General features: G+C 39.2%; 1 protein-coding gene and 1 pseudogene across 2 annotated transcripts in view; both read left to right on the top strand.

Moving 5' to 3' along the window:
- The window catches only part of PRKG1 (protein kinase cGMP-dependent 1), a 1177478-nt gene that overhangs the window by 931782 nt on the left and 223994 nt on the right, over positions 1 to 21702 (top strand). The gene's annotated exons all lie outside the window — the stretch shown is intronic.
- LOC129069981 (TSC22 domain family protein 1-like) lies at positions 1245 to 1547 on the top strand (annotated as a pseudogene).

The raw sequence follows: 21702 nt of genomic DNA, 5'->3' as shown, positions 1-21702 counted from the left end.
TAGCTTGTGTTCATTAAGTGTTGGTGGATAGATCTGGTTCTGTTTGAGTTTGCCAAATAACCTGAAGTAAAATTTCACAAAAAGGTTTTTCCTTTTAAGTTTGTGCATTTAGGGAGAAATCCAGGCCTTATTTTTAGAATTAACTTTTCATGCTCCGTGCTTCTGGGCTGCATAGATCAGCTGGTGTAATGTGTCTGTGGGTGTTTTGCCAGACATCTACAAGTGCTTTTATTGTCCTCTCCAGCTATTTTACTTCTCAAAAATATGTGATAGTGGTCAGGAGGAAGGCTGGAATAGCATGCGTGGATAATTCCACAAAAGTTTCTCCTTGTATCTCCAGTGATGAAATAATTTTTCTTTCCTCTTTTTTTTTTTTCCTATCTGGGTCCTCGAGGCTAAATAATTCTCCCTCTACTCCCTTTCTCTTGACATATACTTTGTTTGTATTACCAAGCTTGTCTTTTCCAAGTGCTCTTTTGCTTCTCCTAGAAACAGTTCTCTTAAAAGAGAATACACTTGGGCTTCTTATTTGAATGCCCAATTTTGCTTCTTTGCACTAATGCTGAGATGGCTGACAGAATAGATTTTGAATGTTGCTTCCATTTCTAGTCACCTTTATCATGAACTCCCTACTGTACTCATAGAATTTCTATGAAATTCTACATACTCGCCTAGGTCTGGTATATTTTATTGTTATTTGGCCTTTACAGTTTTGTTTTGTTTTGTTTTGTTTTTTGCATCACCTACTATGTGCTTAGCTACTATTTTTGTTTTGTGTTTTTAATATTCTTTTTCAGGAATTACCTTGCCCTTTTAAAGATACTATTGAATATCAACCAAATCTTAGATAGTGAGATAGGCAGGTACAATTGATAGCAATTTTGAAAACAATAGTAGCAAGGAACTCTAATGGGTCAGGTGCTGTTCGAAATGGTTTAGATAAATTTAATTATTTTATTCTTACAACATACCATGTGGTTATTGCTATCATTATTACTCCTTTTTTAAAAAAATAAAAATCCCAAGTTTATATAAATTAAATTCTCCAAGGTCACATTAATTTTGGGGGCTACAAATAAGATATAGCTATGCTCTTAAAGATCCTATGCTCCAGGAAGGCAGTGAAGGCAGTTTCCAGGCATGCTTTAAAAAAATACTTTTAGAAATAGGAAGCTTTTGCCATTCTGCAGCCATGGGGACAGACAGCTCCCTGGACAGGGGTCTGACTCCCATTAACATCCTCTGGTGCAAGTGTTATAGCTATTGACAACAAAATCAAGCAAGCTATGGATCTGGTGAAAAGTCATTTGATGTATGCAGTTTGAGAAGAAGTGGAGATCCTCAAAGAGCAAATCAAAGAACTAATAGAGAAAAACTCCCAGCTAGAGCAGGAAATCAGTCTGCCGAAGCCACTGGCCAGTCCTGAGCAGCTTGCCCAGTTTCAGGCTCAGCTGCAGACTGGCTCTCCCCCTGCTACCACACAGCCACAAGGGACCACATAGCCCCCAGCCCAGCAGGCATCCCAGGGCTCAGGACCAACTGCGTAGTCTCAGGCCCCCGCAGAACTGGCTGCTGCTGTCTGAACTCAGCAGACTGGAGATGATGTCCTAGGGGAATCTCCCTCCACAGTCCCCCATTGCTCACTGCAGAAGAGACGTGAGACTGACACTGACAGATGCCATTACCCAGTATTTTCTCCAGTGTTAAACGCCCATATGGTTTTGGCTTGAAGAAATTTCTTAGTTGGTTGCATTAAAGTTGAATAGCGAATTAGCATGGATATACTGGGACCTCATGCAGCTTGGCAGATATTTGAGAAATGGTTTAATTGATGCAGAGGAGCTGTGTGCCTTTCCGTCCCTTCCCTGCTCCCCATCCTCACTTCCCAGAGTCGTCTCCTGCTTGCATGTAGTGCATGACATGGGGTTGCGGAACAGTGGAGCTCCACTGCGCTGTCCTCTCTCCTCTTCTGCCCATGGGGAACTTGAAAGGGAGGTAAAAGGAAAGTCTGATGCATGGCCTTGCCTAAAATGAGGGGAAACAGTTCATTGTACAAATCGATGACTATCATCTAAAGCCATAAAAAACAATAGTGCTGTGTGCTCTTTCTAAAACAGTGGATGACACAAAACTGTTCAGAGTGAGTAAAAGGCGACAGCTAGCTGGGACCTAGGCTATCTTACCATGAGGGATATTTTGCTTTATATATTTGTGGATGTAGTGTAACTATTTTGTACAGTAGAGGGCTGTAACTACTACTTAGGGTGCACAGATTGAACTTGAGATGTTTCATGGCCTGCCTGAAAAAGGGTGGATTGTCTTTATAGAGAGATCTACATAAAAAATGCTACATGAGGAAAACCACACCTAAAGAAATTTTAAGAATTTGACACAGTCACTTTGTATAATCTGAAATCTTCTACTGCTGAATATCTTGAAGTGAATCCCTGTTCACTGAAGACTTTTGATTGAGCTGGTTGAATACTGTGAAAAATGATCAATTCTAGCTAATGAGATGACTTTCCCAGTAGGGGTTTGTGCATATTGCCTGTATAATAGTTATAAGCCTATGTTTCTGTGCCTATCCTCTACATAGTTGTAAAGTGTCACTGTATTTAACTGTTGCACTTGTCAACTTTCAATCAAGCATATAAAAAGTTAAAAAAATTCTTTTAATGTGAAGCAGAGGGCAATAAATGCAAACTAATGGTTAGGAAGGATATTTGGGAAGCTGGTGGGAATTCATTGGAACTGAGTAAATCAGAGAGTCTTTAGGAATGAGATAGTATTTGTACCATACCCTGACTAGGTAAAACTAGGTAGTTATTAGACAAGATTCCTAGAGTATAGGTATAATGTAAGCAAAGGTTAGAGCATGAACTTGTATTAGAGAAATGAGGAATTTGGTTTGTTTTGAGCACAAGTTTTATACAAGGGGACAGAGAAACGTAATTTTACACCTTGAATCTAAAAAATTTTGGTAATGAAAAACATTTGAAGAGTTTTAGAAAGGGTGGTAGAGGGAGTCATCAGTAAATGAGCTCTGTATGTGTGGGGGATACTGTACTTTCATAATTTTCTTGATATCACTCAATTTTCTTTTCTTCTTTACCCTCCAGTATGGGTATCTTGCAAGACTCTCTTCTTTAATTTTGTACATTCAATCTCAAAAGCTCATTTTTTTCCTGGACTTTTTTTCTTCTTCTTGGACTCAACTACCCTTGTTATGTAGCTGTTTGCCAAGTTTGTATTATTTTTACAAATTTTACTCCTTATCTTCTAAAAGAGTGAACAGTCTAGGTAGACTACTTTGAAATAAGTTTCTAAACTTGGCAGCAGTGGGGAGGGAATAGGAAAAGGCAGAACTGGAGTATAGTGGATCTAGAGTCAAGAAGAAGAAGAATTTGAAGGATGACTCCAAAGCCTTTAATGTAGAAAAGTGAAAGAATCTTTTCTTAAAAATTTTTTTGCAACGGGTTTGCCACCAGAGCACAGGTGTCATGAAAACCACCACTAAACCAAAGCCAAAATGGGAAAGGAAAAGTCATAATAACAACAATGTTGTCACTGGACATGTAGATTCCAGCCAATCTACCACTACTGGCCATCTGATCTATAAATGTAGTGGGATGAACAAAAGAACCATCAAAAATTTTGAGAAGAAGGCTACTAAGATGGGGAAAGGTTTCTTCAAGTATGCCTGGGTCTTGGATAAACTGTAAGGTGACCAGGAGTGTAGTATCACCATTGATATTTCCCTGTGGAAATTCAAGACCAGCAAGTATTATGTGACCATCATTGATGCTCCAGGACAGAGAGATTTTATCAAAAACATGATTACAGACATAGTACAGGCTGGCTGTGCTATCCTGATTGTTGCTGCTGGTGTTGGTGAAATTGAGGCCGTTATCTCCAAGAATGGGCAGACGCATGAGCATGCCCTCCTGGCTTACACACTGGGTGTGAAAAAGCTGATCGTTGGTATTAACTGAATATATTCCACTGAGCCACTCTACAGCCAGAAGAGATACAAGGAATTTGTTAAAGAAGTCAGCACCTACATTGATAAAATTGGCTACACTCCTGACACAGCGACATTTGTGCCAATTTTTGGTTGGAATGGCAACACCATGCTGGAGCCAAGTGCTAACATGCCTTGGTTCAAGGGATGGAAAGTCACCCATAAAGATGGCAATGCCACTGGAACCTACTACTTGAAGCTCTGGATTGCTTACCCAACTGACAAGCCCCTGTGTCTGCCCTTCCAGGATGTCTACAAAATTGATGGTATTGGTACTGTCCCCGTGGACAAAGTGGAGGCTAATATTCTCAGACCTGGTAAGGTGATTGGTCACCTTAGCACCAGACAATGTTAAAACTGATATAAATTCCTTTGAAATGCACCATGAAGCTTTGAGTGAAGCTTTTCCTGGGGGCAACATGAGCTTCAATGTCAAGAATGTTTATCAAAGATTTTCATTGTGGCAATGTGACTGGTGACAGCAAAATGACCCACCAATGGAAGCAACTGGCTTCCCAGTTTAGGTAATTATCCTGAGCCAATCCAAGCCAGATCAGTGGTGGATATGTCACCTGTGCTGGATTGTCACACAGCTCATTTTTTGCAGGTTTGCTGAGCTGAAGGAGAAGATTGATCATCATTCAGGAAAAAGGTTGGAAGATAGGCTCAAAGATTTTGAAATGTGGTGATGTTGCCATCATCAATATGGTTCCTGGAAAAGCCTTTTGTGTTGAAAGCTTCTCTGGCTTTCCTCCTCTGGACTGTTTTGCTGTTCACAACATGAGATAGACAGTTGCTGGGTGTCATCAAAGCAGTGGACAAGAAGGCAGCTGGAGCTGACAAAGTCACCAAGTCTGCCCAGAAAGCTCAGAAAGCTAAAAGAACATTATCCCCGACACCTCCCACCCTAGTCTTAATCAGTGGTGGAAGAATGGCCTCAGAACTATCTGTCTTAATTGGCCATTTAAGTTTAATATTAAAAAGCTGGTTAATGATTGTAATACATCATAAAATCTTCAGAAGGAAAAGAGAATATTTTGTGGACCACTTGGTTTTTTTGTGTGTGTATGTGGTAGTTTTTAAGTTATTAGTTTTTAAAATCAGTACTTTTTAATGGAAACAACTTGACCAAAAATCTGTCACAGAATTTTGAGACCCATTAAAACAAAGTTTTGTGAGAAAAAAAAGAAGAGTGAAATAACAACTGAAGAAATGTGGATATTGGAGAAAACTCTGGTTTGTAGAAGACAGGGATGTCCTTTTTTTTAGGATCTGTGGAGTATGAAATCATGTACTCTTTCAACAGGCTTCTTAAACCTTTTATTATGTGCCAAGCATTTGCCAGGTTCTGAAGATCCCAGAGTAAAACAAAACACAGAAAAGAGAGAGAGAGAAAGAAAGTCCTTCTTCCATAGTGCTTTCATTCTGGTAGGAAGATATGGAAAATAAACAAGTAAGCATATCTGTAATGAAAGTATTGTAGACTAACAAGGTAAAACCGCAAGCAAACAAAAAACCATAGCAAAATACAGAATGAAGGGGTGAAGAGGAGAAAGAAAGGGAAAGTGATACATTAGTGTGGGTGGTCAGTTTTTCCTTAAAGGGGGATATTTGAGCAGGGATCTGACATAAGTGCCAGAACTAGCCAGTGAAAAACTCTGAGGAGGGAACATTCCAGACAAAGGGAAGTATAAATGCCTGAAGGAGCTTGGTTTTGTGATATAAGAGGAAGGAGTAAGAATGGGAGTGGGAAGAAATAAAAATGGAGAAAAAGGCATGCTAAGGGTTTTGGTTTTTATTCTCAGTGTGATGAAACAGTGGAAAGATTTGAGCAGGAACATGCAGTGTTGTGGTTACAGTTGTAAATGTTCTCTCTGATTGCTGACTTGATGTATGTAGAACTATGGGACACTGAGGAGCATAGCGATAGTGAAATTAATGCACAAGTATAGCTGGGCATTGTGGTGGCGTAAAGGCATGGGTTAAGAAGAGGAGTGGTTTAATTAGAAAAATATTTTAAGTGGCGATGACAAGTCAGAAATCTGAGGTAAGTGGTAAGTACTATTTCCTGAGGAGGGGAGGAAAGAGTTAGATGGGGTGTAAGTCATGACTTTAGATGTGGTAATTATAAAATGCCTATTAATCATCCAAGTGGTGCTATTATTTAGGCCATTGAATATGAATCTGGAGCTCAGAGCTGCAGAGACTGGAAATAAAAATGTGGGTTTTCAAGGCACCTAAGATTTCTCCTGGGATGCTAAATAAGGTTAAATGGGGCAGTTTCAGGAATCTTTGTAACATTCGTTCCCTCATGTATTTGTTCCTATAATTGCAAGAAATCAAAACTCAGTTGTATAATGGTCAGATAGGTTTTTTTATCATTAACAGTAGGAAACCTAGGAAATTCTTTTTTGGGGCAACTCTTTACACCACGATTGCACTTCTCTGTTATTTTCTGGGCAGGAGTGTACTCACTTCTAATACGAGAATTGCTTTGCTTAATTGAAAAGTATTCTTTGGTCATCAACATTTGTTATTTCAAATTTAATAGAGATCAACTGAGTATAAACTATAAAATTTTTCTTAAAAGATTTAGTATTTTCTTGGGTGAAAGTACTAAATCATGAACTCCAGTGACCTATTAACAGGTTGTGTATGTGGTGTTGAAACAAATTTTGCTCTTCACCTCTTAGTATTATCTTAATGAATGGACAAGCATCTGTCCTTGTTCACTACATGTTTTGAAAATATTGCTAAAAAATGAAACTATATATCTTTACTATTTAAAGAATAAGCATATTCATGGAAAACATGACTAAGTTAGAGTTTGTTGAATAGATTTTTCTTTCTAGTAATATGTCCATCTTTCAAACAGCAGGATACAAATTGATTTTCTTTTGTCTACCATCAACATAGAATGAATTATATTTTAAAAGAAAAATGATTATACAGCTTCTTCTGAGGCTGTAATGATCACCATGACCTAAGTCTGTAGCTAAAAAAAGAAAAAAATGTCAGGACCCTTGAATTTTGTGAAACGCAACCTAGTTTCTTCTATATTTTGAGAATGGGGTGGCAAATATCCTTAGTCATGACTTTGTGTGTAGCACTGTTGCAGAAAACTTATATCAGACAAAGTTAAACTGGCTAACGTGATTTTACATAAGACTATTGGGATAGGGCAGAGATTGAATTCAACTCCACTGAAAATGGTGGGATGGCTTTTAAGTGTTGTGTGAGCTAGAGGAAAAACATTGGCAGGCATCAGCAGGTGGATTGGTCAGTGTGATTAGTCCCTTCATGTTTGCTAAGTGGCACTTATGGACATTAGTCTCACACCCTCCCACAGAAAGTAGGCAATAGGAATGCTATCTTTTTTGATGATCGTATTTCAAAGGAATGGCTCCCAGGTGCCTGAGAAAGACATTCTTGTATTGTAAAACTGGCCAGAGGCCCCAAGAACATTTTCAGGGACAGAGAAAGAATTTACAATTGGAAGTATCCTAAAGTAAATGCTCTGAGGAAAAGGGAAGATCCAGGTCCTAGAGTCAGGAAGAAGGCCTTAAGAAAACACATTAAATCTATTCATTCACTCCACGGAACTGCACTTAAGGAATAAAGCAGTTTATGAGGTTCCTGTTTTTTTCCTGTGGGCTATCTGTTTGCCCCAGGTCACTAGGTAATTGGACAAGTGTACTATTCACTCAGCCTCGGTGGGCACCTGATGGATGATAGTGACTGCAAACACAAAGACTCAGTGAAATGGTTTTGCAAGACTCAAGTCAGAGGAATGTGATATGATGTGTCTGTATATGGTGGGGGGGCAGGTGTGTGTGTGCATTTTTTTTACTGCATTGTCACAAACCTTGTACAGCAAAGGAACTTGTGTTCTTGTGAGTGAACATATAGGATAGTAGACATTGCTACCAATCTGAATTTCTCAAGATAAGGGTATGTATTTTTATAAACATCACACTGTTTCTAATTCACAACGCAGGATGAGAATGATTTTTCTAAACCATCCAGAAAATTGCGTCTATTTTCTACCCCCTCATTTTTCCCAAGTAGATAGGTATAAACATTTGAGGGAATGGGGTGAGGAGAAGGCAGCAATTCAGCCCATCTTTGCACCAAAACTCAGTGACAGTGACCTTCTTCCTGCTTTGCAAGACTTGTCCCTTATGTCAAACTAATTTGATATAAAACAAAAAATAAATGATAGTTTGGCTGAACTGAAACTCTTTTAAAGCCAAGATTTTACATTGTTATGTTTTATTATGGGTAAAAGTAGTCACATGATTTGAATAGTTTCTTCTGGAGGGTTACTATTCCTAGCCTGGCAATGGAAGATTGCCCACAGAGCTCCCAGGTCAAACAGACTGGGGAAATTTTCATGTTGTTATACTTAGAGAACTGTATACTTTTTACTTTCCTAATCTTCAGGTACGCACAGTTCCTATCTGCACATTCCATTATGTTCACTGTACACGTTTGGAGAAGAGTACCCTACAGGCCTGATTACCTGTAATTTTCAGGATTTGTGTATGTGTCTCTTGCATATTATGTGTAAAGTTAAACCAGTCAATTACCTTTTTATAAGTCTCTTTTCCTTGGACTTTCTCCTCTGGAGAGATACCATTTTGAAAAACATTAATTTGTTATCTATACTTCAGTGCACCCCCCTAAGCATTACTTCTGAGGGAAAGGAAAAGGTTATTTCTCTTGGTTCTGTGTAACTTGTGCCTAAAGCTTACTTTGAGGTGCTTGTAACCTCATGCCTGTGTTAAATAGACCCCAGGTGTACTGTTCTGAAGTTCATTTTATTTTTGCTTTAAGGTATGTTTGCCTTAGCAAAGTTTTAAGTGCCTCCTTAAAACTGCTTTTGATATTTTAAATGCTAAGAACACTATTTTCTTTAACTACACCTAAACCCACCTCACTATCCACCATTCTGGAATATTAGTGCAATATAACTTTCCTACAGTTGGTAAGGGCTCCTTAAAAATAAATGATACTGCTAAAATCTGTGCTAAGAATTTGAAAAAAAAATGCAGACTTAATCTGTCTTGTCTTAAAATACCTCTATACAGGTTAAAATTTCCAGATTAAAAAATAATAGTACCGTATACAAGACCCTTGCTGTTTGTAAGGGCCATGACTGGAAACTTTCAGGAATCCTCTGAATTATGAATGACATTAAGAATAGAATATTTATGGTGCTTGTCAAAAACAAAACAAAGCAGAAACAAAATGGTTGTCCTATGACCCAAGCTTGTCTTTCTGATTTTTTACTGGATTGGTAATATGCAGGCTGGAAGTTTGTATCCTTACCTACTATGTTCTGTTCCTCACAGTGAAATCAGAAACCGTGGCACATCAGTTATTTTTTGTGGTTATTATTCTTTCCAATTCATTTCGACTTTATTGTTCGGTGAAAACGGGCCTCTAGCAAAGGCATGCAGTTGCAGGTGAAGGCCCACAGCAGCCCAGGCAAAGCTTACTGTTGGAGCCAGGGCCCGACTAACTGTCTGAAAAGGAGGCTCCCGACAAAAGGAGCAGTCAGTCCGACGGAAGCTGCCAGAGGCCCCGGGCGCTTGGCAGCACCACAGTCAAAGCAAATGCCCTGCGTAAAGGCTGTCTGTCAGCAACAGACATTCTCCAAAGGCCCACCCATGCCAGAGGGCCCAGGGGAGAGCAGGTGGAGGGGGGCGGGAGGAAGAGAATCCCCAAGCCCGGCTGTCCCACAGGAGGGCGGGGCCCCACAAGGACTGACAGGGACATGGAGACAGTCGTCTGTGTGGACAGGGAGCGAGATGTCAATTTGCCACCCGGGGATCCACCAGCGACCCCAGTGGACTGTCATCCGAGGAGCTCTTTGGTCTTCACCGCCAGGTGCCTGTCCAGCTCTGCGACGGTGTCGTCTGCCATTTGGCTGATTTGTTTTTCTATAAGTCCAATGGTGTCCTCTGAGGCCTTGTCCTTCGATTTCTTCAGCTGGGGTTGGGCCTCTGCCCGTCCCAGCGGGGCTGCGTTGGGGTCCCGGGGCATCGCTCCCCGCCCTCCCCGTCCGGCCCTGCCCCGCCACGCCCCCTTGGTGCAGATGCCACACCCACACTCCACGCGCAGCCTTCATCTCAGGTCCATCTCGGGCCCGAGTGGGGCCGTGTCTTTGCCCAGCCCCACGCCCCGGACCAACCGGGTCCAAGGTAAAGAGTCCTTCCATGCTTTGGTGCCAACACACTGATTTTTTTTTTTTTTTTTACCTTGCAGTTAAATGTTTGTAAATGGATTTCCTTCCAATGTAGTTTGATTTCGTCTTGTGTGACCTCTTGCTTCAACCTATAAACTTTCTTTCCACCAAGCTGAATAAACATAAAGTACTATTAGAAACGGAAGAGCTTCCATCTAATACCCCTCAGAAAAGGCTCCTCAGAAGAACTGACAGTTGAGCTGTGCCTTCAAGAGGTACTGTCACCTGTGCTGAAATAAACAGGCAAAGTTAAGTCAAGTCAAAAATGTCACAGTCCATATGCTTTACTAGAAAGAAAGCTCTTTATTAGTCTCATGCCTGAGTCTGGTACTTCAGTGTAGAAGTTCTTAGTCACAGCTGAACAATGGAATCACTTGCAGAACTGTAATAATTACTGGGTCAGAGCTCTAGGGGGTTCTAATTTAATATGTTTGGGAGTAGGCCTAGGTATCAGGACTCAACAAACCTCCCTGGTGATATTAATGGGCAGCTTAATTTGGAAGCTGTGTGGCTCACTTAGTTGTGGTTCCCCATCCCATAGATGATTGGAAACAGGCCTTTTGACTCCATGCTGGACACATGGACAGTGCATATCCTCAGGTTTCTCTCCTGCAAGAAATTACTCCGAATTAAACCTATTGTTTCAGCTATAATTTCTCACCATCTAATGAGTCACCTTTGTTTTTGAGAAATTATGTATTTATTCAAAAATACTTGAGAAGCTATAGAGGTCTGTCTTCAAGTCTTTATAGCTGAACTCTCTTCTTTACTCCATATTGCTTCCTTGTTTAAATCCCATCAGTGGCTCATGTTATCCATGGAGTAAAGTCAGAGGGAGCATGTCATTGAAGGCCACCTTTGTATCTCTCAAGTCTCATGTTCTACCACTTGCTGCCTAAACTTGGACTCCACTAATACTGAGAAGTCAGTCATTCTCTGTGCAAACCATGCTAGTTCTTGCACCTGAGCATTTCCCCTTTCTCTCTTTTATCCCACTAGCTACCTTTCATCTGGCTGGTTCCTATTCATACATTGAGGCTCAGATCAGCTACTAAGTCTTGGGGGAGTCATCTCTGAACTCCATTCCACCAAGCCTTTCATGTTGTAAATAGCTCTAGCAAAGCATTTCTGGGTTATTTCGAAATTGTTTGATTTCACTTTTGTCCCCTCCCTCCTTCAACCCTGGCTCTGGACTGCAAACTCATAAAAAGCATGTTTTAATCACCTGTGCATGCCCATTTCCTATTAATGTGCTTAACCCATTTATTTGATTACTTATTAAAATGGAGCTAATTTGGGGCATGGCCCGTTGGGATGTTGCTAATGACCTGATACTTAAGGATGAGAAAAATCAGATCTAACAATCTGGCAGCAAGAAAAGAAGAGAACTTGAAAAAAAGGTCAGTCATGGGGGTTGGAGGTGACCATTTAAAACCATCTGACCTATGTCTCAGTTGCCACACAGAGCACGGCCATGCTATGCTCAGGACAATGGTGGGTGTAAGTAATGATGAGTCTGGGTCAGTCATAAAAGGTTAAATATGTCCCATACATATTGTTTAAAAAGTGTAGTGGATATTACAGTGTAAATGCATTTAAACCAAATCGGTTAAAATAGAAGAAGGAATTATATGGAAATTTTACTTATTTGGGACAGATACATCATTCTGTAATGATGCTAGGTAAATTGCATATTATATATTATGCTACAATATCCATTTTATTTTCTACATGCATTTGCTGCAAGAGAAAGTATCTGATCATAGTCATATGAGGTGATAGTTACTAAGTCAGACTCATTATTATTTAATATCAAACAAAAATGTGCTCATTCCCTTCAATATCATTGATTCACATAAAACCAAGTACAGAGCTAGAGTAAATTAAAAACAAACAAACAAACAAACAAAAAATAACTTTCTCTCGGGGATGTTTATTTCAAAGCTATTACACATGAATTTTTCCTCTAAATACACAGGCTTGGAAATAACTAGCTTCCATTTTTGGATGCTTATAAACTTATAAGAACCTGTAAGAAATACCTCTGTATTCCATCCCAAGCTTTTGAGGAATAAAATAATTGAGGTATGCACTTAACATTGTGGCCACAACATAATTATTCTTCAAATGTTGGAAATAGTAAAGTACCTATTTTTCTAATGTCTCATCTGAAAAATGGAGGTAATAATGATGTTTTTAGTAAGTATCCAAAGAGCTCCTTGTAACAATCCAGGTTAATATAAATTATAAAGTATGTGTTAGTAATACTAATTTATTATTTTACAAAGCTGAAAGTATTACTCTGTCAAGCATATTTGTGTCTTAAAAGTAGTAAAAAATAGTACAAATTCAAGTTAATTCAGTTTAACAAATTTTTGTTGAGCCCCTTCTTTAGCAGAAGGCATTGTGGTGGTTATAGTTGGAAATGTATGATAAAAAATATGTGGGCTGTTCTCCTTTGAGTATAAGATAGTTGTGTAAATAATGACTGAGAACAAAAGGTGAAAAAACATAGGCTGTAATTGTGAGACAAAAATGTACTATGGTTTAAAAAAACCCCAAACAAAACCTGTCTATTTAGAGAATCAAGGGAGGGCTTACTAAATAACTGGATTCCAGGCTTGGGAATAGCAGATGCAAAGCATACAAGTGAAAAGGAAGACAGCTAAGGCCCTGGAGAGGCTGAAGTGTAAAGAGTGGGGCTGGGGGGAGGTATTTAAACCGGTGCCAGATCCCAGAGGGCCTTAGATTGGACAGCAGGGAGCTTCATTGTTAGGCCATGGAGAAGGTTGAGCTAGTCAATATTTGAGCCCCAAAGTGGTAAGATTACAGCAGTGTTTTAGGAATCAATTTCTAATGTTAAAATTGAGTACATTGCAATAAAATTGAAGATTTCCATTTTTTTGTCTCTGAGTATTTTTCTTGGGATTATTACTACCAATATGTTCTTTTCTATTTCTGGAATAAGGAAAATTGGTCTTCTGTAAGATTAGGAGGAAGTCAGACTGTGAGCATAGGCTTACTAAAGCAAACCTGGATTCAAATTCTGCTTGTAAAGTTTAATTACTTGTTGTTCTTGGAAAACTACTCAAGTTATCCAAGCTTCCATTTTGTTCTAGTAAAAGGGAGATTATAAGGCATCAGTGAAGTCCTGGTACTAATGGAGACATCCTTAGCACATTGTCTGGCACATAGTAAGCCTCAAATTAATAGTAGCTATTGTTTTTTTTATGTGAGTTAACACTGGACTATAAAAGTGAGTTTTTATAGTTATTATAAAATATTAAATTATATTGTGGTTAGGAGAATTAGTGAAATTTCAACTGATCATTTCTTTAAAAACGATCCTTTCTTGTCCATTGCTGGAAATAGGCAAATAAACTTGCTGGAAGGCAGCCTCAGCCCTGTGGTCCTATTTAAATGTAAGCGAGTTAACCACTGCGGCTTCCACAGCAGCCGTGTTCTGTGAATCTGTGCTCACACTGCCATCTGAATTGAACATATTCCATAAAACGAGTAAAAAGTCCTCTGAATGTTGGGAAGACAAAGGTCCTGGCTTTTCTTTTTAGCGGCGGCTGTCTACAGAAACTCTGTCACATAGCCTGTAGGTACAGGAGATTGAAGATAGCAGTAGGAAGGCAGGTTTGTTATTTTTTTTAATATAAAGATTTTATTTATTTTTTAGAGAGAGGATATGGGAGAGAGAAATACAGGGAGAGAAGCACCAATGTGTGGTTGCTCTTGTGCACCTCCAACTGGGGACCTGGCCTGCAACCCAGGAATGTGTCCTGACTGGGAATTGAACTAGTGACCCTTTGGTTTAAAAGCCAGCACTCGGTCCACTGAGCCACACCAGCCAGGGCTGGAAGGCAGGTCTTTATCAAGGTCTAAGGATGGCAACTGCCAGGGTGGCTTCACCTTTTTGACTTTGACCATACTTAAGATTGGCATTCAACCTGGCAGGAAAAGGAACTGGATATTATATTTATATACAGCATATTTTTAAAATTCTAAATTTTAGTGTAATGTATCACCTGAGACTTTTGGTGTGTTTGGATCTCATTCAGATGTATGATTGTAAAGCAAACTTTTCAGATCCAGAGATCCAGACTTCCTCCCTCCTGATGTTAAGGCATATGGGAAGCAAACACTTTTGGAAGAAGATTGTCTTTTTGTTTAAAGCCAAAGAAAGTGGCTCAAAGCTAAACAGATTCAAGTGGCCAAGGCTAATAAAGTATACCTTGTGTCTACAGCACACCTCCCTTCAGTGAAAAAATGGCTGATCACCCTTAGATATGTGATCGCCCTCAGGTTTGTGACCTCTGATTGCCCACCTGTGTTTTCTCTGAACCTTCCCTTTCCTTGTTGCATCACTGAGAACCCCTTTTAATGTGGTTTCCTCTATACCTATGTTCATTTTGCCTTTTTAGCTATGAATAGCTATGTAGAGGAGGAAACGCTTTTCTCGACCCTCTTAGGGTTCCTTGGTCTGAAAAGTAAACTGATAGAGACAGATTAACAGGAGAAAAATATACAAATTTATTTACTATAAGCTTTACATGACACAGAAGCCTTCATTAGGAAATGCAGACCCAAAAAACAGACCCGAGTATTTTATGCTAGGGTTAATGAAGGGGGGACAGTTGTGTAGAAATATTTTAAGTCAAGGAGTATTATGTTAAGTGTAGTAAACTGGGGTGTAGCAAGTGTAGCAGACATGTTTGTTTGGATTCTTCTTGGTTTCCATTTGTCTTCAGAGTGTAGAATGCTCCTTTCCTCAGGGTATAGGGAAGCACCTCTCATGGGAGGGATTTATAACCTGTTTCAATGGAAAAGGAAAGGAGGAAGCTCACAGTGACCTTCCTGCTTCTGCTGTTTCCTCAAACTCTTCTAGCTTAAAATAGTCAATATGCCAAGGCACTATGTTTTGGGGTAGTGTGTCCTGACCCCCTGTCAGCTACTTAGCTGTTCCCAGCCAGGACCTCTTGCCTAGGAGGCAGTCTGTCCTCCAGTTTTGTGCAGATATAATTGCTGTATTATTTTTTTATTATAACCATTATTACTATAGTGACGTTCACTCTGAATTCAGAAACCTTAACATATATGTCAAGCAGAGGTTCATGGGGGTTATGAAGATGGAGTAGTGTTTCTAGGGCTTCCGTTCAATATGGTTGCACAAGTTGTTAACACATAGAAGTATTAGTATACCAGTGAGTAAAAAGCTTTTGCCAGGAGTACCCTGACTGCCGACCCCAGCCCACTCCTGGGACCTCTAAATGTCCCATGATCCAGGAGGCTCTTGAGGATCCTGCTCCAGCCTATATCCTTTCTGATTGGTTAGTGCCTTTTAAGTACTAGTGATTAAAAATTTTGTATATCACTTTGGTTATTACTTCCGGTAAACACACTAATTGACATTCTGGAAGAAGCCCTTCTCCCTTTGTCTCACAGTCGTTGAGAAGCACCTCAGCCTCCCAGTGCCTTGTCTTTGAATGCTTCTATGGCATACCGTGGAATAAGAAAAGGGGGCAGGATCATAAATGATTCTGTCACCTCGGCTCTGATCAAGACCACTCTCAAACCAGTCTAGACAGAAATATCTTTGAGATGAGACCTGCATCCTCCAATGTAATCTAAATTCTCTTTACGTTCTCTTCTTTCTGGTCCTCAATGACTGAAGGTGCCCTTTAAACGAAATAGTGTCCTCTCAGACAGAAATGTGAAATGTTTATTTTTAAGACATAAAATACTGAGTGGATTCTACATACTTTTGACTCACTTCACTATCTATGTTTGTTATACAGTTCATGAGAAACTGTATTAATTTCTGTTTTTCTTTTTTGAGTACTATGTTTTAGTTGAAACTTCAAAACATATTTATGCTTCAGATGGTGACTCTGAGACTCTAAATTGCATGCTTCCCTGTAACTCATTTTATTATCTATCAGGGCAAATAATTTTCAAGTTCTGCCGAAGCTAATTGCCTTTATAGATCAAATTGTTAAATTTGAGTTATAGTGCAATTACATGGAATGGGAATGCCTGCTTGTCTACTCTAAACAGTTTTATTCTATTGTGAAGTGAGTAGATCTGAAGTAAACTAATCTTTTGAAAGATTTTTGGCATTCTGTGCACCTGCCTTGATGTTACTCTTAGTCATTATATTATATGAATATGTTCACATCAAAATCTCTGAAAGTAAAAACAGAGATTGAAAATCTATTTAGAAAATCAGGCCATTGAAGAGCTCAGTTAAACATCAAATAAAAGCCAGGCATTTATGGAATTTCAGCTCAGGTTTTTCCTTTCTTTGTCTTATATTCAGAGCGAGGATTCAGTTAGTCCAGGGGGCCCCTGCTAGGTCAACAGCTGTCTTTAAATAATAAACTCTGTAGCTATTCAAGCAGCTCAAAGGACAATTACGTGATCTGACCACCAAAAGACACAAAGCCTCAAAAACGTTTGAAATTCAGAGAGGGAAACCAGGATTCAGGATCAGTTGACCAAAATTCCCTATAGTTTTATTGCACTATGAGAAGTGTTAGTTTGTTTAGATAACTGAGTGCTTGGCTATACAAGAATGTAAGTGACTGCATTGTATCAGACTGCAGGACTGGTAGGGTGGAGGATTGAGGGGACAAGACCAAAAGCCAGACAAGAAAGCAAAGTGGTGAACGGAGTCAAAGTGTCACTTAAATGGAGGTTACACATCCTTTAAAGAGCCAGTATTTTCAGAGTAAATATACTTTTTCAAAAGTGAAATAATTCAAATGTGAAAAATATCCAATACTAACATTTTTATTAATGATAAAAATGTCTAAAGCTGTTCATGTAAAGATAAGGATATCTTCATGTTTTAGAGATTTTGTAATTTTTGTAAAGAAAGAAAAATACTTATTTCATCAAAGGTGTGTGTGTGTAGTGAGGGATACATTTCACATTGGGGCCTCATATGCACATATGCACATAGGTATTCGCACACACCCAAAAACTTCTACCAATTATACTTATTCTTACTATGTGTAATACATTTGATATTTTATGTTTTATTACATTTAAAAATGCTGCTTGTAATCACTAAACAGATTTTATGATATATTTAATGGCTTGCACTAAGCAAGGGAAATAGCAGGTGGAAATTATGGCTTTTCTTGGTTCCTTGGACCCTGGAAGGATGTAAAGCTGCCAATAATTCCTATTCCTCACGAGGCAGAAGTCCCATTAGTTCCTTGGATAAGCTACATCTGGGCCTGCCTCTCAGCCAGCCTATTGGCTTGATATATTCTGGTAGAAGCCATAAATTAATTTTCTAAAATAAGCTTGCATAGTCCCAGGACTTCATGTCCTAGAGATTTTATACTCATCTTTGTTGTCAGTGTGGGAACTAAGAATCAACCCCAATGCCTTGTTAAGGCAAGGTTGATTTACAAGTTAAGGTATGCTTAAAATCTGACCACGGAGTTCAGGTCAGGCCAGAGCTTAAGCCTGCCTGATATTCTGTTCCTCCTATGTCTATCACATCCGGTGTGGTCAGACTGATTTATGGAGCAATCCCTGGTTTTCACATAGAAGTGGGTTCGTCGGTAAAGACAGCCCCAGTACAGCACCATCAAGGCAGATGGCAATTCAGTGATTCAAGCAGTTAGAACAGAACAGAAGTTCCTAGTAGTTAGAGTGTAACACGGCACCAGTGAAGCAAAATTCACAGTGAAGGAGTTTGATAAAGAGTGTTAACATGGGGGAATGTTTCATGTTTCATGAAGGGCTGGTATGACCTCAGGGACAGCTGCATAGACCACAGATCCTCAGCAGTGACAATGGCACAGACTCATACTCATGGCTCCAGCTTTTTGTGTGTTAAATAACCTCGGTGAACTAGGCAGGTGTGGTGTCTTGAGGGCTAGTGATAGGAAGGCTCTTTATTCGGAGTCTTAGCTGTCTGTATTTGATGAAAAAGCCATATTTTCTGCTTACACTTAGGTTTCTTCTGGGGGATCTGTGAGTCAGCCCCTCAAGAGTGGAAGTTCCCAGTTCATGGGTAACTATAATACTCCTTCTTTAATACTGGCATCCTCATCCTTGGTGGCTTAGTGGTCCTTGTGGTTAGGGTGAGGACACTGATTATGGTGATCTTGAAACCATCCTTCCTTCCCATAGGCATCTGGCTGGACCAGTTATGGTGGGATTGTCCTGGTGAAATGTCTAAGCAGGCCAAGTGTGTGCTTATGTTTGCTGAGCTTTCAGTTTTGACTCTTTGGGATGTTTTTGCCTTTCTTCTAGTCCACAGAGCATTAATTAGGGAGTAATTAGGAGGTGACATTGACTATGGTGAATTTCTGTGATTGAAGACAAAATGTAAAGAACACATGAGCTTCAAGTTGTTCAGGGGTTTGAACGTCACTGAATTAATGATATTAGAGTTGGAATATGACCCAATAAAAATAAATGCATTTCAGCCCTGCTTGTTTTTAGATTCAGCCACTCTGAGCTTACCGTTCTCTTTGTAAACTGCACCATCTCCATGCCTTTACAAATACTGTTCCTTCTGCTTGGAAAGCCCTTCTCCTTTCCCTCCATGCAGCAGGGAATTGGCATCTGCCTGGGAAAAGCTACATACTATTTTTCATAAATTACCTGTATACAATTCAATCTCCTTTACTAAACTTTCTTTGGTAATAGTAATAATAATAAATTTACAGGTATATAATGCTTACGATGGGTTAAGCTCTATATTTTGTGGTTATTAACTCATTTAATCCTCACAAAAGTCTGTTCATGTAGCTATAATTGTATTTTGAAGAAAAGGAAACTGCACAGGAAGGTTAAGTGACTTGCTTAGGTTTGCAGAGTTGGGATTTGTAACCAGGTGGGTCTGGTTCATGTATCCACATGTTTGATCATCATGCTATGCTGCCTCTCATGTTAGGGACTGTGTGTCTTACATAGCTCTGAAGCCTCAGTGCCAAATGCAGTATCTCATGTATAGAAAGCACAGATAAATGATGTTATTTGAAATTAATGAATGGTCAAACTCACCTAACAAAGTGATGCCTCTCATGTGGACCTGATATTTAAGTCGTGAAGGAGGATTTTATAGTTAAGTTTGAGCAGTCTTGCAGCCAAGATGCTGTTCAGCCCAAGAGGTGTGGGGAAGCACAGGATATAAATTAAGAAAGTGTCACGAGTGAAAGGTGAGGCATGGCTTTGAAATAGAAAAAAATCTTTAGCAGAGAGATGTGTATTCCAGACGTCCAGTTGGTTGAGACAGGACAGTAGTGGTATGAGGAAGAGAGGAAAAAAAAGCGTTCCAGGCTTTGATATATATATATATATATATATTTTTTTTTAGTGTCCTGGCTAATTTGTAGTTAGTGATATGAGGAAAATTTAATTTTCCTTTAGAAAATAGGAAAGAGAGTGCATGAAACTTGTAGCCTTAATAAGGTTAGATATTATCTAAGGAAATGCTTCATAAAGAACAAGTCCCCTGACAATTATTGTTCCATGAGAGCGAAATGGCCCATTCATGACAACATATCTGAACTAAAAATATTGCTGTTAGTTGTTAGTAGAGCACTAGTTCTGTGGTAAAATCTGTGGCTCCAGAGCAGATTTTTCCCTGACTTCAGATTCAAACCACCAGCACTCAAAGGCAGCGATGTGAAAGAATGTCATGGTGTTACAAGGACTGTATCAGTCTTTCTTGGTAGCCCTGGTTCATTTAAGTCCAGATGTACAATATCTAATGAGCAGAGTTTACCAACTAGAAGAAAATTCCTGGACCAAAAAATTGTTTATTGCCACCTAACTAGTATGTTTTATGATGGATCAAGCTGATTCATGATCTTGTTCTCCATGAAGAGGTCTTGTCTTAGAAATAAATTTGAGCTCTCAGGGAGAACAATTTCCTTTGAGGACTTTCAATGTTTTGGGCTCCAAAAAAGTAGATGCAACTATTTTAAAGAAAGTTTTCTCCTTTTTGATGTCATAATCTTCTAAGATATGATTATCCTCTGTCAAAATGAGACAGAAGTCATGACTTGAGACCATATTGTTCTTAACGCATTAATTTTCTAATTGTTATTTTTCACTTCAAGCATTTATTAGATAGTTAAGCACATTAAGGTGGTTCATCCTTATTGCAGCTATTTTTATAATCAATAGTAATTACCATAGTGCTGTAATCATTAGGACAGTGTCAATTGATCGATGTCCCATGCTTTTAAAAAGGCTTACTCACATGACTTCACTCCAGGAAGACAAACAACCCAATTAAAAAGTGGGCAAAGGACCTGAACAGACACTTCTCCAAGGAGGACATATGCAGGGCCCAGAGACATATGAAAGGATGCTCAGCATCACTAGCCATCAGAGAAATGCAAATGAAAACCACAATGAGATACCACTTCACACCTGTCAGAATGGCCATCATAAACAAATCAACAAACAATGGGTGCTGGCGAGGCTGTGGAGAAACAGGAACCCTAGTCCACTGTTGGCGGGAATGCAGACTGGTGCAGCCACTGTGGAAAACAGTGTGGAATTTCCTCAAAAAGCTGAAAAGGAAATGCCTTTTGACCCAGAGATTCTGCTGCTGGGATTATACCCTAAGAATCCCAAAACACCAATTCCAAAGAACCTATGCACCCCAAAGCTCATAGCAGCACAACATACAATAGCCAAGTGCTGGGAGCAACCTAAGTGCCCATCAGTAAATGAGTGGATCAAAAAACCATGGTACATTTACACAATGGAATACTACACAGCAGAAAGAAGGAAATAGCTACTACCCTTCATGACAGCATGGATGGAACTTGAGAGCATTATGCTAAGTGAAATAAGCCAGAGGATGAAAGACAAATACGATATGCTCTCACCTATAAGTGGAACCTAATCAATAAAACCAACAAACAGGAAAAATATAACCAGAAACATTGATAGAAAAAAGAAACCGACAGTAATGAGAGGGAAGAAGGCGGGTAACAGGGAAAGGAAGGGGAAGGGTCAAATCAGGGAACGTGTAGAAAGGAACTGTGGACAAAGGGAAAGTGGAGAAGGATTGAGGGTGGGAGGGGGGGGTGGGTGGGGCAGGGGAAGGTATTGGTGGGAAAAAGGAGACAAATGTATTTGAACAATAAAATAAATTTTTTTAATAAAAAAGTAAAAAAATAAATAAAATAAAAGGCTTAAAGTTAACTCCAACCATAAACAAATACATTTAAGTATAATAGTATAATTTCTGACTGAAATAATTTAGGTGGTAATTTACTTCAAAATGATATATATTAGTTTTTATGTATTAAATGATATTTAATTACTGGTTATTTTAGAGTTGAGAGTTGAAGATAAAATCACCAGTTAAAATGTAATATACTTGTATCCTTTGTTAAGTTTATGCCTACGTATTTTATCCTTTTTTTTTTTGCAATTG

The sequence above is a fragment of the Pteronotus mesoamericanus genome, unplaced genomic scaffold (genome assembly GCF_021234165.1).
Source record: "Pteronotus mesoamericanus isolate MK-2021 breed Mesoamerican mustached bat unplaced genomic scaffold, CSHL_Meso_final contig_24, whole genome shotgun sequence".
NCBI classification, from domain to species: Eukaryota; Metazoa; Chordata; class Mammalia; order Chiroptera; family Mormoopidae; genus Pteronotus; species Pteronotus mesoamericanus.
The sequence above is the reverse complement of the archived record's forward strand: the minus strand, read 5'-3'. Positions and strand labels throughout refer to the sequence as shown.